The sequence below is a fragment of the Erithacus rubecula genome, assembly GCF_903797595.1.
Source record: "Erithacus rubecula genome assembly, chromosome: 5".
NCBI lineage: Eukaryota > Metazoa > Chordata > Aves > Passeriformes > Muscicapidae > Erithacus > Erithacus rubecula.
The window spans coordinates 3862666-3878968 of record NC_136687.1 but is presented as its reverse complement, the minus strand read 5'-3'; positions in this window follow the sequence as shown (position 1 = coordinate 3878968).

Sequence of the window (16303 nt, the reverse complement as noted above, 5' to 3'; positions counted from 1 at the left end):
GTACTGAGCAGGAGTGATAGCAGGACCATACTGTTTTCTCTCCCCTGTCTCTCCTGGCAGCAGGATATTAACTGAGACAGCATTTAAGAATGAGCATGACATCCTGGGTGCAGGCACAGCTCGGGTCAGGGGGGCTCCCTGTGCCCTGGGCACAGTCCCAGCAGGTCACACACTGTCCCCTGCCCATGACCCTGCCCCAGGGACCTCAGCCCTGGCTGAGCACCCTGCTATGAACCCAGCCCCCTGAGGAGAAAGGCAATCAGCAATTATGGGTCAGCAGGGATGCCACACAGGGCACAGAGATCTGAGATGGAGCAGGGACGAGGCCAGCCTGCTCTGGGTGGTGCTGCTGTGAGCAGGGTGGAAATGGATCCAACACCTCCAGCTGGGTCAGGAGCTGGGTCCATTCCCTGCTGGCATTCAAAGGCAACAAGGATGAACCCACTCATGCTGTCAGGTTTGATCTCTCCACTACAGGAAGATGAAGGGCTTCTCTAGTAGACCCAGCATCTTTCTGAGCATATTTAATTATCTCTCCATAACTTGGCTGCATCCCTTCCATGTTGGGAAGGTTTACAATAACCTGGACATTTTCCCTACAGTGACTGGAAGCCAAAGACTCCAGGCAAGGAACTGTTTTGCCAGTGGGCCATGGGAAGTTCAGCTGGCAGTGACAGGGGCTTCCAGTGGCTCTGGACTCTGGGCAAGAGCTGTGGCACACAGAGCTCAGTGCAATGTGCAGAAGATGCCTGGGAAAGAGATGGGAGGGGCAGGGTAAGAACAGCTGCATTTTAGGAAAGATCTCTCTGACACAATACAAGAACACAGTGAATGAAAAACAAGAGTCAACAGTTCTTCAGGTTCAGGCACTGTTTTTAAACAAGCACAGGCTGCTAATTTCTTTCTATCTCCACAAAAAGTAGAGAGACAGTATGAGCCAGGGAGGTGGGGAGGAATGAATAATGTGGCATTCTCTTTTTGCTAAGTGACCTTTTAAAATCAAGGAGCTGAAATCTAAATACCAGGGGGGTGCCTGGGGGAGAAATTACAGACAGCATCGTTGTTCCATGCTCCAGTTCTCCACTGGTAAGGCAGCACAGGAGGCTGAGTTAAAGCACAGAGAAAAGGGTCACCCCTTTTTCATTTAAACAACAGTGCAATCATTTCACATTTGGCAGATCATTACTAAAAACCTACTCATAAATTCCAACTCAGTTGGTTTAGAACACAAAATTACTGATTCAGACAGCTGCAGAGTACAATGAAATATTGAAACAAGTAGGATCTGGTGTTTACATTAAATATGACATGGCAAACAAAATGGTTTGCTTCGGTGTTTTCTGCATGTGGGCAGCATACTGAAGCTAGTAAGATTTAAACCAGACTTACGCTGCTCTTTCTACTTTTTGAAGCATGTGTTAAATTCAATTATTATTTTGTGTGTCCTTATACTCCAGGAACTATTTTGCAGATTGTTGTGGGATGCCATGATCTGGCTGAGTTCTTATTTGAATCTGACTCATGGCATGTCCCTGCCCCTGTTAAAATTCCTAAAGCCAGAGGCCACTAGATCAGGAAATCAGTTCTTCCTGCAGTAATGCTTGACCTGAGCCTCATGCATGCCCTCAGCAAGTGATCCTTCACTGAGCCTGAGAATTCCCATGTAAGAGGGGCCAACACATCATGGAATGCCAGGAGCGACCCTGAAAATTGGTATTGCAGCTTGTAGGAGGTGAAGTGGTAGGAAGGCAGCGTGAAGGGATGTGAAATCTGTGAAATGAGGAGGATCCTGTGGCCCAGATTGCTGCTGAGACAGTATTACAGTGCAATGCTCACAGGTGAGTCCCAGCAGGCATTGAAGAGAAGCAAATTTCTGGAGCATCTCTCAAATCTGGTACAGAGGACAGGCTTTGCTAAGTTTTGCCAGACCCAGAGGTCACAGAAGGGATGAGGGAGTTTATTTCTGTCTCCTTGTGACCACAGGCAGCAGCTCATGGCTGGCTGGCTCTGCTGGCTTTGAGCAGGGTCCATCACAGTTTGACCTGCCTGGAGTGAATTGTGACAGAAGGTGCATTTGAGCACCACAGTGACCTGGAGACCTGGTGACTGCTAATGAAAGGCTTCAAGTTTTAATTGTCTGCAGTCACTGGCCTAGTTTGAGCCACCTGCAGAGTAGCAGAAGTTTGTAAAGAAATAGCACTGAAAATCTTGGGCTGTAAAACATCTGCTGGCTTTAAGATGACTTAAATAGATTATAGACATGCTGTGAAGCTGTTTGTTTCAGTTCCCTGGTTTAGATTATACCAAATTTGGGGGGGAGGTGATGAAAGAGAATTAGATAAATAGGTAGAAGATGCTCCAAATCCTTCCCTTCCCATGGCAGGCTCTGAAAAGACATCACCTTTCTCCTGCTGGTACAGGATTTGGAGACAGCAGGGAGTCAGAACTGGCATCTGCCACCTCTCTATAAGCTTGATAATCAGAGATTCACTGGATTATTGCAAAACCAGCCCCACAGTCATAAGAGGGCTGGTGCCCAAATCTGCTCAGGATGAGCCTCTGATATGATGAGAGGGGTGGTGAGGCACAGCTACGAGGCTGCACCAGCTCCTCCTGCAGCAGGTCACACACTGCCACACTCTGCTCACGTGAGGAAGGTCAGATAATCAGCATTCAGTCAGAAGGAGAGAAAAAATGAGCCTGGGATTCATCAGTGTTAAAGCAAATGTTATAAATTATGCACGACCACTCATTTATCTGTGTATTTCCATTTGTAAGATGGTTGAGGGTTTTTTTGGGAGGGAAAAAACCAAACCCAAACCCAAAACTTCTGATTTTCTGAACTTAGTGTTCAGAAGCTACCCTTTGACCTGGAAACAAAGTTTTGCCTAGGAAATAATTATCCTCTTAGTCCTAAACAGTGTAAATGTTTCTTAGTGCAAATTTGATAAGCTAAGAGATATACTAATTATTTTTCTCTTATACCATAATCCTTTGACCACTACTTCCTTCTGATGCATAATTTTCACAATTAAGTGCTGAAGAATAGCTGGTTTTTATTAATCCTGCCAAAATGCATAAAACCTTCACACCTGAGCTTTCAGAACTCCACTTGCAAACCCCTGCAAGAATAAGAGACCACAGGAGTTCAGGGCAACATATGTAAGGGTGATAAATATATCAAAGTGAACTTTGGTCTTGGGACCTCCAGTCTTGTTGTCTGTATTCTCAAGCAATTTTGTTGCACAGATCATTTCACCAGAACCTGGAAAACAGAGAAAAAGAGGAATTTGAGTAGCTGTTCATATTGTCACACAATCTTTCACCAGGATCATCACTCATGTTCTTCCTTCCTGATCTATATTCAAATAACTCTGATGCAGAAGACAGATCATCCAGGTAATGAATTCAAATGCTTCACTATTCATTTGATTATTTATCATAAATACCTAGCCTGTAATTTTTGATATAATTCAAGATTCATTCTCACTGCTCTGTCTGAGGCAGAAAGAATACATTATTCTCTTTGCAGCAGAGTCTGTTTGCTGTTTATCTCTCCTTCTCTCATCTCCTTTCCAGTATGAACAGCCCCACATCTGCCAACTTCCCTCCCAGGGGACATTATCTGTAAATATCTATATGTTCTTGTAGTTCTTCTTGTCTGTGTATAGTCTGCATATTCACATGTGCCACTCAGAGAATCAAAGCATTTCCAATAGTTAAGAGCCAAGGTATTTGTGTCCCATATGGACCTATATGGTGTGTTTGGAGTTTTTAGCAGGACCAGCATATTTAATTTGATCCTGGTTGGATCTGCAAAGTCTCCCAGGTACTGTGTAGAGGAGAAATGGAGTAAGCAGCTGGATCCCATCCTCTCTCTTTCTTACTTAATTTTTACTCAGGGCTATTATTTTGCACTTGTCCACACCAATTCTCTCATACTTGCTCATTTCACAGAGCAGCTTTTTCTGTCTTGTAGTAGCAACAAAATGGAACAGGAATTCACTGATGAAAACACTGAAGAGTGCGAGACCCACTGCAAACCCTGTGACAAAATACTCAATACATCACTGTAACAGCAAACTTGTGACAACTTCTCTCTGGGTCTGATTATTCCACCAGTTTTGCACCAATTCTGTGATTTTTTTCTTGCTGAGTTGGCTTCTGCCACTTGTTTGTGAGGACATCATATGAGGTATTACCAAAAGTCTTAAGTGAAAGAGGCATTTCTTGTTATTCCTCTCTCCACTGGCCTTTATCCTGTCAGAGAGAGAGATTATATTTCCTTTACATAATTTTTTCTTAATAAATCTGTATTAGCTGACATCCATTTATTCCTTTTTTGCCAGTAAGATTATTTGTGTATTGTTTACCAACTGCTCAGCTATTTATTTTAGGAGGAGAGTGTTTATACTTTTACAGTCTTCTGAGTGCTGAAGTTACCCCAACATCCTTCCCTTTCCTTCCCCCCTTTCCTCACCCTGTAAAAATGTTTGTCTACCCATTCTGCTACACTTTGTTATCCACAAGCTCTATGTTAAAAGGAGCTGAGTTTTTCTCCCTGTTTGCCTGAATGCTTCTTCTGCACCTCACTGCTCTGGCTGGAAGAAGCATTTCCCTTTGATTTTCAGACTGGGTTTATTTATTTCTGGGCAGCTTACACCTACTTTCTCTTTTGCTAGATCTGTCCTTTGACTTAAGCAGTTCTTTTCTCCCCCTTGGTGATTATCCCCAAAGACAGCTTTGCAATTTCATTCCTTTCAGACTTCATTTTCCTTGAGTAAACAGAAGCAGTGGTTCACCTATTTTATTTTAGTATTTTTTTTCTTGTATAAACTAGAATACCCTATTAATTCCACAAACAAATTTTCTGCAGCTTTGACTGTTGGATTTCCTCTTTCTTCAGCACAGATGACCTGGCTTGTCCCAAGAGCCCCAGGTGAGTCCCTGATGGTGATGTAGCTGCAGGTCACCTCTGCCTCTTCCATGGCTGCATCTGGCTGGTGTCTCAGTCCAGGAGTGACTCACACCTTTTTAAACACCCTAGAACAGAAATCCCCCTGTTTCATCCCAAAATGCATGAGATCATTTTGTGCTACAGAGCATAATCCCTTTTTTATTGTTTTGACAAGCTTCAAAAGCATGTGTTTATTCCTGTGTGATTCTTCCAGTGCTCTTTGCATTCATGCTGCTTTCCAGCTTTGTATCACCAGCACAGTTCATGACTTAACTCCAACTTTCAATGCAAGAAATTACTCACAGAACTACTGTATTGAGATCACTCTCCTGAGAAGTTTTGGAAGAAGAATCCCTGTTTCCTTTACAAATTCCCTGTTTCTCTTGCCCCTTCCCTACCAGTACCTTCCAGCTCTGTCTGCCTTGTTTGGAAACTTCTACCATGACATCAGTCCTGAAATACAAAAAGAAAAGGGACATGTGCTTCACTTCTTACATCATATCTTGTGAAACAGAGTCAAGAAGCACCCTGGGTAAGACCAGGGCTGATCCAGACTCCTCTTTGCTGTGTTAATGCAATTCTAGGCACAGCGTTGGATCCTACAGCAGCTTCTTATTTAGGATTAGCATCCCACAGCAAGCCGTACAGCTCTCCATTATCTCTCCTGAGCAGAGAGAGCTGATTTCTTTCATTGAATTTAAAGAAGGTGTCATGCTTTGGCCCTCACTCCCACACACATTCAGCCCAAGTTTCACACCAGCATTTCTTGCAGCCTGACTTGTGGGGTGAGTTTCTTTCTTGGTTTTGTTTTGCTTTGTTTTGTTTTAGTTTGCCTTTTCTTTGATAGCTCTTTGCACCCTTCTATTTTTGAGTAGTGCATTATCAAATTAATAAGTGAGAATCACCATTTGAAGTTTAGGTATCTTTGCAACAGCCCTGTGCCTTGGGGAGTATATTACCCTGCTTTTTTTACAGGGAGGGAACTGAAGCACAGAAGTAAAGGGTCAAATCTGCCACTGCAGATTTATCCCAGTGCAATTCAGGGAAGCAGACAGCTGTATAAAACTGCAGTTACACAGTGATTAACCAAGCTATTTGATTTGCACTTAATGGTTTATTACAGTCTTCTTTTAGTTTGGCTATATTTACTAAATCTGCCGTGGAGCAGCTTAGGGTCAGGATGCTAAATCAGCATAATGATTTTCAAACACTGTGCTGCTGTAGAGAAATTCACATATTTTTGCATGTCTCCTCTGCCCAAATGAAAAGGCTGGCTCAGCAGCAGCAGCAGCAGGGGCTGAGTGCACAGCCAGCAGTGGGTGACACAGCTCCCCAGAGCCAAACCCTGCCCTGCCTCCCCCTGGCAGGGTTATCCCAGGACACACTTCCAGGTGCCATTACTTTGGGAGGGGATTAGGCTGTCTGAAGTGTGATTTATATATCTAAGAATACATGATAATTGACTCAGAGCTGAGTGCTTTCACCCATCTGACTTTGATGTTCATGTACTTTCCCCAGTGCCAGGCTGCACTCACTGGTGACAGAATTTTCCACTTTCATCCTTGTTTTGAGTTGACTGAAATCTGCCTTTTCTCTTAAACTGGATAGCTATTGCCATCTCCCTGCATGTTGCAGAAAAAGGCTAAGCAGGTTTTCCTCAGGGCAGGTTCAGTGACAGGGCAGCCAGAAAGATACAAAGGGTAGGTCTGAATTTAAAAAGAACAACAAAAAAATCCCTTTTTTGGGGGGGATTTTTGGGATGGCCCTGAAAGGATCATTTCCAAATGGCACCCCTGTTTATGGGGAAGGGCTGTGCAAGGTGATTCCTGCAGCCAGAAACAATCTCTGGGAGATTTCTTGACTCACTGAACAAGCTGATTTACAGCCAGTGGGGGCTGAGAAGTGAAACTCTCTGTGTGGGCATTCTTGCTTTAGTGTCTGATGAGGGTTAAAGCCACTGGGCCATAAATATCCTCAAATATCCAAATCAAATCAGGCAGTGGTGAAGGGTCAGGCTCCTGTTTCAGGATAGATGCTGGAGCAGGGGGAACTTGGCTGATTTGTGCTGATTCATTTAGTCCCATTTGATACCCAATAATATTTATGAGCCCCCCAGTGCTGACAGAAGGGGAGACAGCTCCTGCACCTCACAGCAGGGAGGTTAAATGGATGCAGTGTGAAGCTCCACAGCCCTGCCTGGTGTCTCACCCTGTGGGAGGAATTCCACCCCCTGCCCTTGGAAGGGTCAGGCAGGCACTGGGGCTGTGCAGGACCTGTCTGTAATTAGACACAGCCACTTCCTCACTGCTGAGCTGAAATCCATCAGAAAATGCTGGGATTTTACCATTTCTGGCAGAAAACCACCCTGCCTTTCAGCTGTTGAATAGACCCTGGAGCTGCTGCTGCTGCAGAGGGCAAGGGGAGCTGTTGGCTCAGGAAGGCACTGCTAAAAGTCAATGCTGAGAAATTATCACTCTGTGTCCTTGTAACGACCTTTTAGTTATTTTAGCCCTTTAGTTATTCTCCTATTCTCTAGAAGCAAAGAGATTTTGTGGTTTTGCTTATCTACTTATTTACCCCCTTTTCTTTTCAGCCCTCTTCTCCCCAGGCTTTAGGGCCAACCAAAGACATCAGCTCTGTGAAGTCTCAGGAGAGATGAGGCTCAAAGAATTAAACCCAGGCTTGTTAACCCAAAACACCTCCCAGGACAGCCAGGTTCTGACAGCCTGAGCCTATTTTCAATCAGTTGCAACATAAATGGTTTGGGATGATGACAAACCTTTGGCCATGGCTCCCTGGGAACTGGATCCTTCCTGGTGCCACAGGTGTTGGCTGTCTTACCCATATCATTATCTAGCTGGAAAACATGCAGGGCTGCTAATTTAAATGTCAGCTCTGCTTAGTATTTTATCATCAAAAGGACATTGTGCAGCTATTATGTGACTTGCACAATTCATCTCAGGGAATGCCTCCTCTGGTGACCCAAAGTTGGTGGCAGCTTAGCACAGACTGAATATAAAACTGGAATTTTATTAGGCTGCTGTTTAAGGATGAATCCAGCTGAAAACCACCTCCAGAGCTGCCTGGATCCTCTTCCAACTGTTTAAAACAAGTGTCACTAAATCAGACAAATGCTGGTGCTGGGACACAGCAGGCACTAATTTAACCCATATGCTCTGGGAGTGCTCCTACATCTGTTTGTTCTGGGCACAATTAAACAGTGGAATTAAATTTTTTTCTCTCTCCCCCCATCAAGTAAAATTGTATCACAAGCAAGCCATGCCATTTTAAGCCCACTGTGGCATCTCACTAATTGGTGTTTGTGTAGTGGAAACTCCAGACTGCTGAGCAATTGGGGCAGGGGTGTTGGGTTTCCACAGCCAGATTTTGGGATTTTGGGAGGGGAGGATGCAGGGATGGCTTCTGTCAGGATTTGCTGATAGTGGCCCATGGGGCCAATGCCAGCTGGCTCTGAGACAGACCCAGCCCTGGCCAAGGCTGAGTGGGGGTGATGCTACCTCTGGGGTAATGTGTGTAAGAAAGGGAAAAACCCCATCAGCTGCAGAATTTGTGGGAGGAACAGGCCAGTGCAGAAGTGCAGAAGGAGGGGCAGGAGCTGCACCAGGAGCTGGAAAAATCCCAAAAATGTGTGGGCTTCTCCCATGGGGCAGCCTGGGGGTCCCCACACCACAGCAGGGGGTGCCCAAAGGAGGCTGAGACCCCATGGGGGACCCACACTGGAGAAGTATTACTTTTTATTTATTTATTTTTTCAGTCTGAGTTGGGATTAAAAGCACAAGGGATGGAATTTTGTGTTTGGACTCAGATGTTTATTAATTTTTATCTATAGCACTTCTAACTAGCGAGCTAAAAATGAAGAAATGGTGATGTATTTTTTCTGTTACAAGTTCTTTTAAAGTGAAACAGTCCAATTAGAAACTAACACTTAAATTATTTTTACTTTTCACTAGTGACTGAACACCTGTGACACTCAGTGTGGCATTTTTTAATTCAATTATAAAAGTACCACTTATTCCTAAGAAGAAGAGTGACAAGAAGAAGGAAAGCTTTTGCCCTAAAACTTCCATTTTGTCCCATACCTATTGCTATAGTCTAAAACCTCAAATTCCAAATCTTCTACCATGTGATATTACACACTTTTATTTAAACTACACACTAGTGATTCTAGTTTTATAGTTTAATTTTGGGAGCCTTGTCTAAGGCTTCAGGTCAAAAGCAGTGTTCTTTTGGGGGTCAGTGCCTGACAACACAAAAAGTTTAAAATGCCCAGTATTCAAGATTCCAAGAGAGAAGTTCATGAAGGATTGTCTCCCTGTGAGAGATTCCATGCTGGAGCAAGTGAGGAGTGAGGAAATCCTCTTCTGAGGAGGGAGAAGTGGCAGAGACAATCTGTGATGGATTATCCACACTCCCCATTCCCCATCCCCCTGTGCCACCAAGGCAAGAAAGGAGGAAATTTGGGAATGAATTTGGGGCCCATGAAGAAGGAAGAAGGTATTTTTAAGATTTATTTTAATTTCTCCTTACCCTCCTCTGTTTTGATTGGTAACAAATTGTTGTCCCCCAGTAGTGTCTGTTTTTCCCAGTAACTGGCGAAGGATCTCCCTGCCCTTTCCAAGCTTCAGATTGAGTTTTTCTCCCTTTTCCAGGCAAGGAGAGGAGTGCAGGAGTGGCTTTGGTGGGCACCTGCCATCCAGCCTGGCTCCCCCAGCCTCAGCTGAAAATCAGGGATAAACCTGACTTGGCTGGAGAGAGCTGTGGAATGGAGGAACTACCTGAGAGAGATGAGTTATTTATTAGATGAAGCAAAACTTTTGGTTTCTGTGGGAATTTGCCTCTCACCATTCCTCTCTCCCCACAGCCCTGGCTATCCCAGCATGTCCAGTGAAAAGTCAAAACCTCTCTGGGGAAACGTTATCTCCTCCTGACCTTCACAGAGCTTGGCCACATTATTGCTGCTCTTGGGGAATATTTATGCTTCCCATACTCTTTCTCTACCCCTTTTGTCAAACATCTTTACTCTGCCATCATGTTCCTTCACTGTTTCATTGTATTTGCAGTCTTTTAGCTCTCTTATTTATGATCTTGTCTTGTTCTTTAATAGTTTGACAGCTGAGAAAGGGATAAGGCAAAATAGGACCAACATCTTGTTTCTATTATTTTAAAGCTGGTATGTAAAGTAGAAATCAATATGACATCAATACCTGATAGGAATATGTAGCTCAAATAAGTATAAATGCCTTAATTATAGCCAAGGTCAGGTTCTCAAATGCTCAGAATTCAGTGTTTGTGTTATCTATTTTATTATTATCATTGAGTGCTTCAATGAATTTGAAGCTTAGTCATAGAAAATGAACATGGAATATCCACCTCAATTGAATGTTTGGTATTTTATGTTGAAATTGGTATGAAAATGATCTCAAAATACTTTGGAAGAAGAAATTCTGATTTTCTTTTTGAGCATATAAAAAGAACCTTAATAGCATATTTCTTTCCAGTAATTTTAGGATGTGTCACTCCAAGTGCATGTGAACAGCAGAATGGTACTTTGATCAGATCACTGCATACTATATTAAAATACTAACATTTTTATGATATTCATAGTTATTTTCATTGCTATTGAAAAGGGACATCCAAATAAACTAATCCTTATTAAGATGGGAAGATTGCAATGAACATTTAATTGGGCTTTCTGAAATATATTGAATATAAAATTTCATCATTAATTCTGCTTCTCACCTAATGACTGCAAACTGAACATATCTTTTTGGAAAGACATTTAGTCTTGATTTAGAAACTCCCAAATGAAAAAGAATTTACCATGAGCCTCAGTAATTTGTTCCAGTGGTTAATTATCATGCCTTAAATATGTACATCTTATTTTCATCTTGCATGAGGTTTACTCATATATTAATTGTATATTTGATTGTAATTTGCTCTATCTTAGCTAGTTAAATGCAATGCTCTTTATTTTTTTTTTATCCTCTGATTGGATGACATCTTTAAATAACCAACTTAGCATGAATTACAAAGTTTTACAATCAATTATACAAATGCAAAAATCCAAGAATTAAACTTCAGCTGAAAAATCAACAGCCAAGTTGTTCAGCAGTGGTCCTCCAGTTTTAGAATATGCTCAGGAAGGAAATCTCAAAGAATCCTCTCCTGGTTTTGGCTGGGGTAGAGTTCATTTCCTGGCATGGCTTTACCCCAGAATACCAATTTCTTTGTTTTCTTGCTGATTTGCCCAAAATGCACAGAAATGCCTCCAATGTGTGAGAACCTCTGAGCAGCCTGGTCTGGTGGAAGGTGTCTCTGCCCATGGCAGAGGGATGAAATGAGATTATCTTTAAGGTCCCTGCCAACCCAAATCATTCTGTGATTTGGGAAATAGACCCTTACACAGAGAGATGATATAGAGATAATAAAAATGTCAGAGATAAAGAGGGCACAATTTTTCTGGCCTCTTTTCATTAACTAAAAAGAGAACCTAAGGTGAGAAATTCATATATAAATGAAATAAAGTGAGTATTATTTGCGTTCCATGTGCCCACTTTGATTTGTACCAAAGAATCAGAGAGAGGGAAAAAATAATTAAATGAATGTAGATGAGCTTGAAAAAAAAAAGCATAACATTCTCATTGAAATGTTAACCTTCATTGAGATGTGTATAATCCCATCAGGAATCCCCAGATTCATCTTGCTTTTCAACCAAATGTTTTATGAAGCAGATGAGTCACTAATGAGTGTAATTCTCACTGGTGTGATGGGATTTGGGGAGGGCTGGAAGGATCCATGCTGTGCAGGCTAAAGGGGCCCCAGAAGTGGGGCAGGGCTCTGAACTGCAGCTGGCAGGGTCATAAAGCAGGGAAAAAGAGGATAAAGATCAACCTGCTGTTGAGCAGGAAGGTGAGGGAAGGATACCAGGCATGCTGGGTGGGAGCAGCTGCTCCAATTTCAGTGCCCAAAAGATGGGTGGGTCTCCAGGTGGGTGTCTTCATGGCTCTTGCAGCTGAAGGGAATAAATGAGTTCCCCAGGGAGCCCTGCTGCCAGCCTTTCACATAGATAATGTTCATTGCTTTACTGCAAATCTCTCCACTGACTACTAAAGAAAGCCTGGAGTGATTACTTGGAGGGCAGAATCCCCAAAATGGTCCATATTGCCTCTCAAAAGATGATGTGGAAGGAGCAGCTGACTTGTCTGATCTGCTCTTAATAACCTGCTGGGAAAGGAGTCAGTGACTGCAGTGTGCTAGCAGAGATCTGCAGAGGGTTTTTCCTCTCACCCAGTTTATGTGATTGCTGTTGGGCATGAATTGGGTTAGATGACATGAGAGGCCAAATAAAATGACTCATCACAACATTATTACCATCTTTATTTCATGTTGCCACACTCTGTGCCCCTTTACATTGCCTCAATAAGCCCAACCTATGTAATCTTCCCCCAAACTTTTAAATCCTGTTTCTTTGTTCCATGATCTGGAATCTTTCACAGTCCTCATTTCATTATAAATTCAATTTTCATACCACTGTCAACTTTCCAACCTCACTTGGATTCTGCAGATGAATTCCTGCCAGAGCTCCAGCCTAGGGAAGAGCAGAATTCCTGCATTTAGCATTAGTATGGGAACATTTTCTTAATTCAAAGTTGTGTACTTTTTGTCGCTAGCTGGAGGCATCCTGCACTGCCCTGCTCCCAGAGGGCTTTATCCCTGAGATGTGTGAGTGCAACACTGCATGGAGCTGCTGAGGAGCACAGGGAGATGCTTTGGATCCTCTTCTCCTCAGCAGCTCAGCCAAGGCATCAGTGGAACACGGCCCCACACAGAAATGCTGATTCCTGCTGCTGCTGACACACACATTGGTGATTCAGGCACTGAATTGGGCTAATGGGTGTAAATAAAGGGTCAGTGCCCAGAGCACAGCAAAGGGCTGTAAATTGCAGGGTGAGGGGGGATTTTATGTGTTTGAATATAAATCCCTTCCCCTCTCTGGGGAGAGGTCACTGTCAGGATCCTGTGAGGAAAGATTGAGAGAGTCAGGGTTTTACAGCCTGGAGAAGGGAAGGCTCCAGAGTTATCTTATTGCAGCCTTCCAGCACCTAAAAGGGGATATAAAAAAAAGGAAAAGTGAGTTTTTTACACAGACAGATAGCGATAGGACAAGGGGGAACGATTTTAAACTAAAAGAGGAGAGATTTAGGTTGGGTTAGATGTCCCTGCTCACTGCACTGGAGTTGGATTAGGTGATCTCTAAAGGTTTGTTTCCAACCCAAACAATTTTTTGATTCTATTATTATATTATTTCTGTTCACTCCCGTGGTGCTTTTGCAACTTTGAAGACTAAAATGTCCTGTGCTTGGAGCACCACGAGGTGATTGCTCTTGTGAGGAAGAGCTTTCAGTGATGGCCAGGGACAATTGTGGAGCTCTGAGATTATTTATTTACACTGTCAGATTTTCTTGGCTGTTCAAACTGCAGCTAATCACAATCCTATCTCTGGACCATGACTTCCAAGAAGCCTCCTTTAGCAGTAGTTTAATCTGTGATTTGCACTTCCCATGATTGTCTTGGTATATTCAAACTCCTCTTCTGCAGTTTTCTTCCAGTCATTTTTCCCCTGATTGCTTGCTCTGAGTGTTTTCCAGGACCAAAGGAAAGAAGAAGTGTGTAGGTGTTTAATCTAGTAGATCTCACTCCATGGTTGACCCAGAAGACTATAAATTAGTTGCCAGGATGTTTTCCTCAGGTTTCTGCTTTCCCCAGTCCCCATGTTAATAATATAAAGGAGTACACATAAAAATTTTTTTTTTCTCTTTTTGGGTTCACCTTACAGGTTTTTCTAAGGCTAGAATGCAACATGTCCTGTAAAGAGATGCTTGAAAACTTGCATAGGGAAAAAATAAACAGTCAATATTAATTTACTCATATGTGATAGCTAAAAGAGAATCAAGTAGATCATGACCTTATTTCTGAGGTTAACAGCAATTTGTTATGAGAATATGGTCTTCAGGCTCAAGGTCTTAAAAAAGAGCTGTTTATTTTCTTTTCTATATATTTACATTTCCCAGGGTTTATTTTCTTGTGCTTAGGTTTCTACTGATTGCTGTTTGACACACATCACATTTGTGTAGTTCATGGTGAATTTCTCATTTGTGCAAGTATTTGCTCACAGCAGAGTGCACCCTGCTCAGCTTTAATTGAACTCCTGGAGAAGTAAATGTTCTTGAGTGACAGATTTCATCAATGATAATAGTAAAAAAGACTAGATGCCCCAGGATGTTTTCCTTTATGTGTTGCAGTGAGTGTGATTTAGATACATGGAAATGCATGAAGATCCAGTGAAAGAGATAATTACAGATTAATGCAGAAAGACAAAGAGCAGGGTGGAGTGGCAGCACGTTCCCTGCCTGGCTCCTCTTCCAGTGAGCAGCTGCATGTTGAACAGCAAGAGGTTCTTTTGATCTTTGCTTGGCAACTTTCAGCATTTTTTACCTGGATCAGGTCATCACAGCTGGAACAACCCATGTGTTTCCAAAATCCTTCCTGGTTTTCCCTTTGCTTTTGAGGGAGAGAGGAAGTGAGAGCATGGGATGAACTTGGCAGCTCCTTCAGGCTGGAGCTCAGCCTGAGCAGGGTGAGGTGTGGATTGTCTGGAGACAGGATTGTTCCTGTCTCTGCCCTTCCACCAGCTGCAAAGCACAGTGCTTGTCTTACAGCATCCATGGCATTAGCAACATGGGAGCTCCTGGGATCCCCTTAGCACAAAGGAAGGGAAACAGAAATAAAACAGCCAAAAAAATTCAGAATAAACCATGATAGCTTCAGTTCACTACACCCATAAGGCCAGATTCAAGCTAAATACCCTCTCTGATTTTCTTTTAAAGTAGTGTCACAGATCAAAATCTCCATATTCATGTTTTTCAGCTGACTCTGCCCTGCTCTCTCAGTGGGTGTACACCCTGGCAGTGACTCCAACACAAACAAGAGAAATAAAATTCCAGGGTAAAAGCCTGAGAAATTTATTGCTGAAGTTCTTGCACACATCCTCCCACCACTACCAAGGCTGTTTGCAATGGGGGAGCCTCTTTAAATTAAAATTGCACTTTAGACCAAGACTTCTTCTGCTTGTAAAATCAATAGGAATGACTGGTACATTTCTTCCAAAAAGGTCAAAGGAATGCTTTTAATTATTGCAGGTTGTAACATCCTTGGCCAGACAGGGCCAACACCTCCCACTTACACTTGCTTCCATTTTTAATAGAAAAAAATATGTCTGTTTGCCATATTCTGCTTGCTTTATATGAATACTCTCGTGTAGCAGAGTAATTACCTCCAAGTGATGGATTTTAAGCTGAAGGGCAAATTTCAAAGGCAAATTAACAGTGCTGCCACCTCAGCATGAGGGAATGTCCCTGCAGAGGCTGCTGAAGATGCATCTGAAGATTCAGGCTGAGGTCCCAGCAATGCAAAATCCCCCACCCCTGTGAATGCAGGGGCTGAGCTCAGTGCCACACAGATTCAAATTCACCCATGGATTATTGAACAGCTCAGTCTTTACACAGAAACAGCCCAGCACCAGCAATAAAAGTGTGCATTGAGAATTCACCCAGTGGGGGATTCAAAGTTCATTTGGCCATGTATTAATTGATAAATAAACCCACGAGCCATCCTGAACAAGGGATAGTTTTCAGGGTATGACATGCTGAAATTGGAAACAAGGCAAACTGCTCACTACACAATATTTATGCCTGTCTACAGGATGGGAAAATGTGAATGTTGAACTACAGAGGCAGAGAAAATTGGACGTGCTCCAGGGAGCTCATGATCCATGAATTTCATGAGATGAAACAGATGGATGGAGCAGACACATGGAGTGGGGAGGAGGAGGTGGGAGGATGTGTTAAAGGAAATGGCTTTGTAGAATTATCAGCACTTCATTTTCTAACAGAGATCTCCCTATGACACCAAAGATGTTGCTGAAAACCAGGGTTGGGCTTTTTCTTACAAACAATTTCTGAAGAGGTGATTGGAGGAATTTTAAAAAGTGATGAATTTGGGAACTCTAATGCAAACTATGAGGAATTGGAGATGTTTGTTCTTCTGACACTGCACTTAGGAATTTTGCTCACTGTCTCTGGTCCTGATGCTCAGAAGGTAATGGACAGAGTCACTGACTGAAATGGCCTTTGGAATTAGTCCCTACATATTCACTGTGACTGATCTTATGGAAACAAATAATTCTTTTTTTAAAAAGCCCTTGGAAATATGTAAGAGGAAAAAACTTAGCTATAAGGTATTAAAAAACAAAAGAAAAAGAAAAAG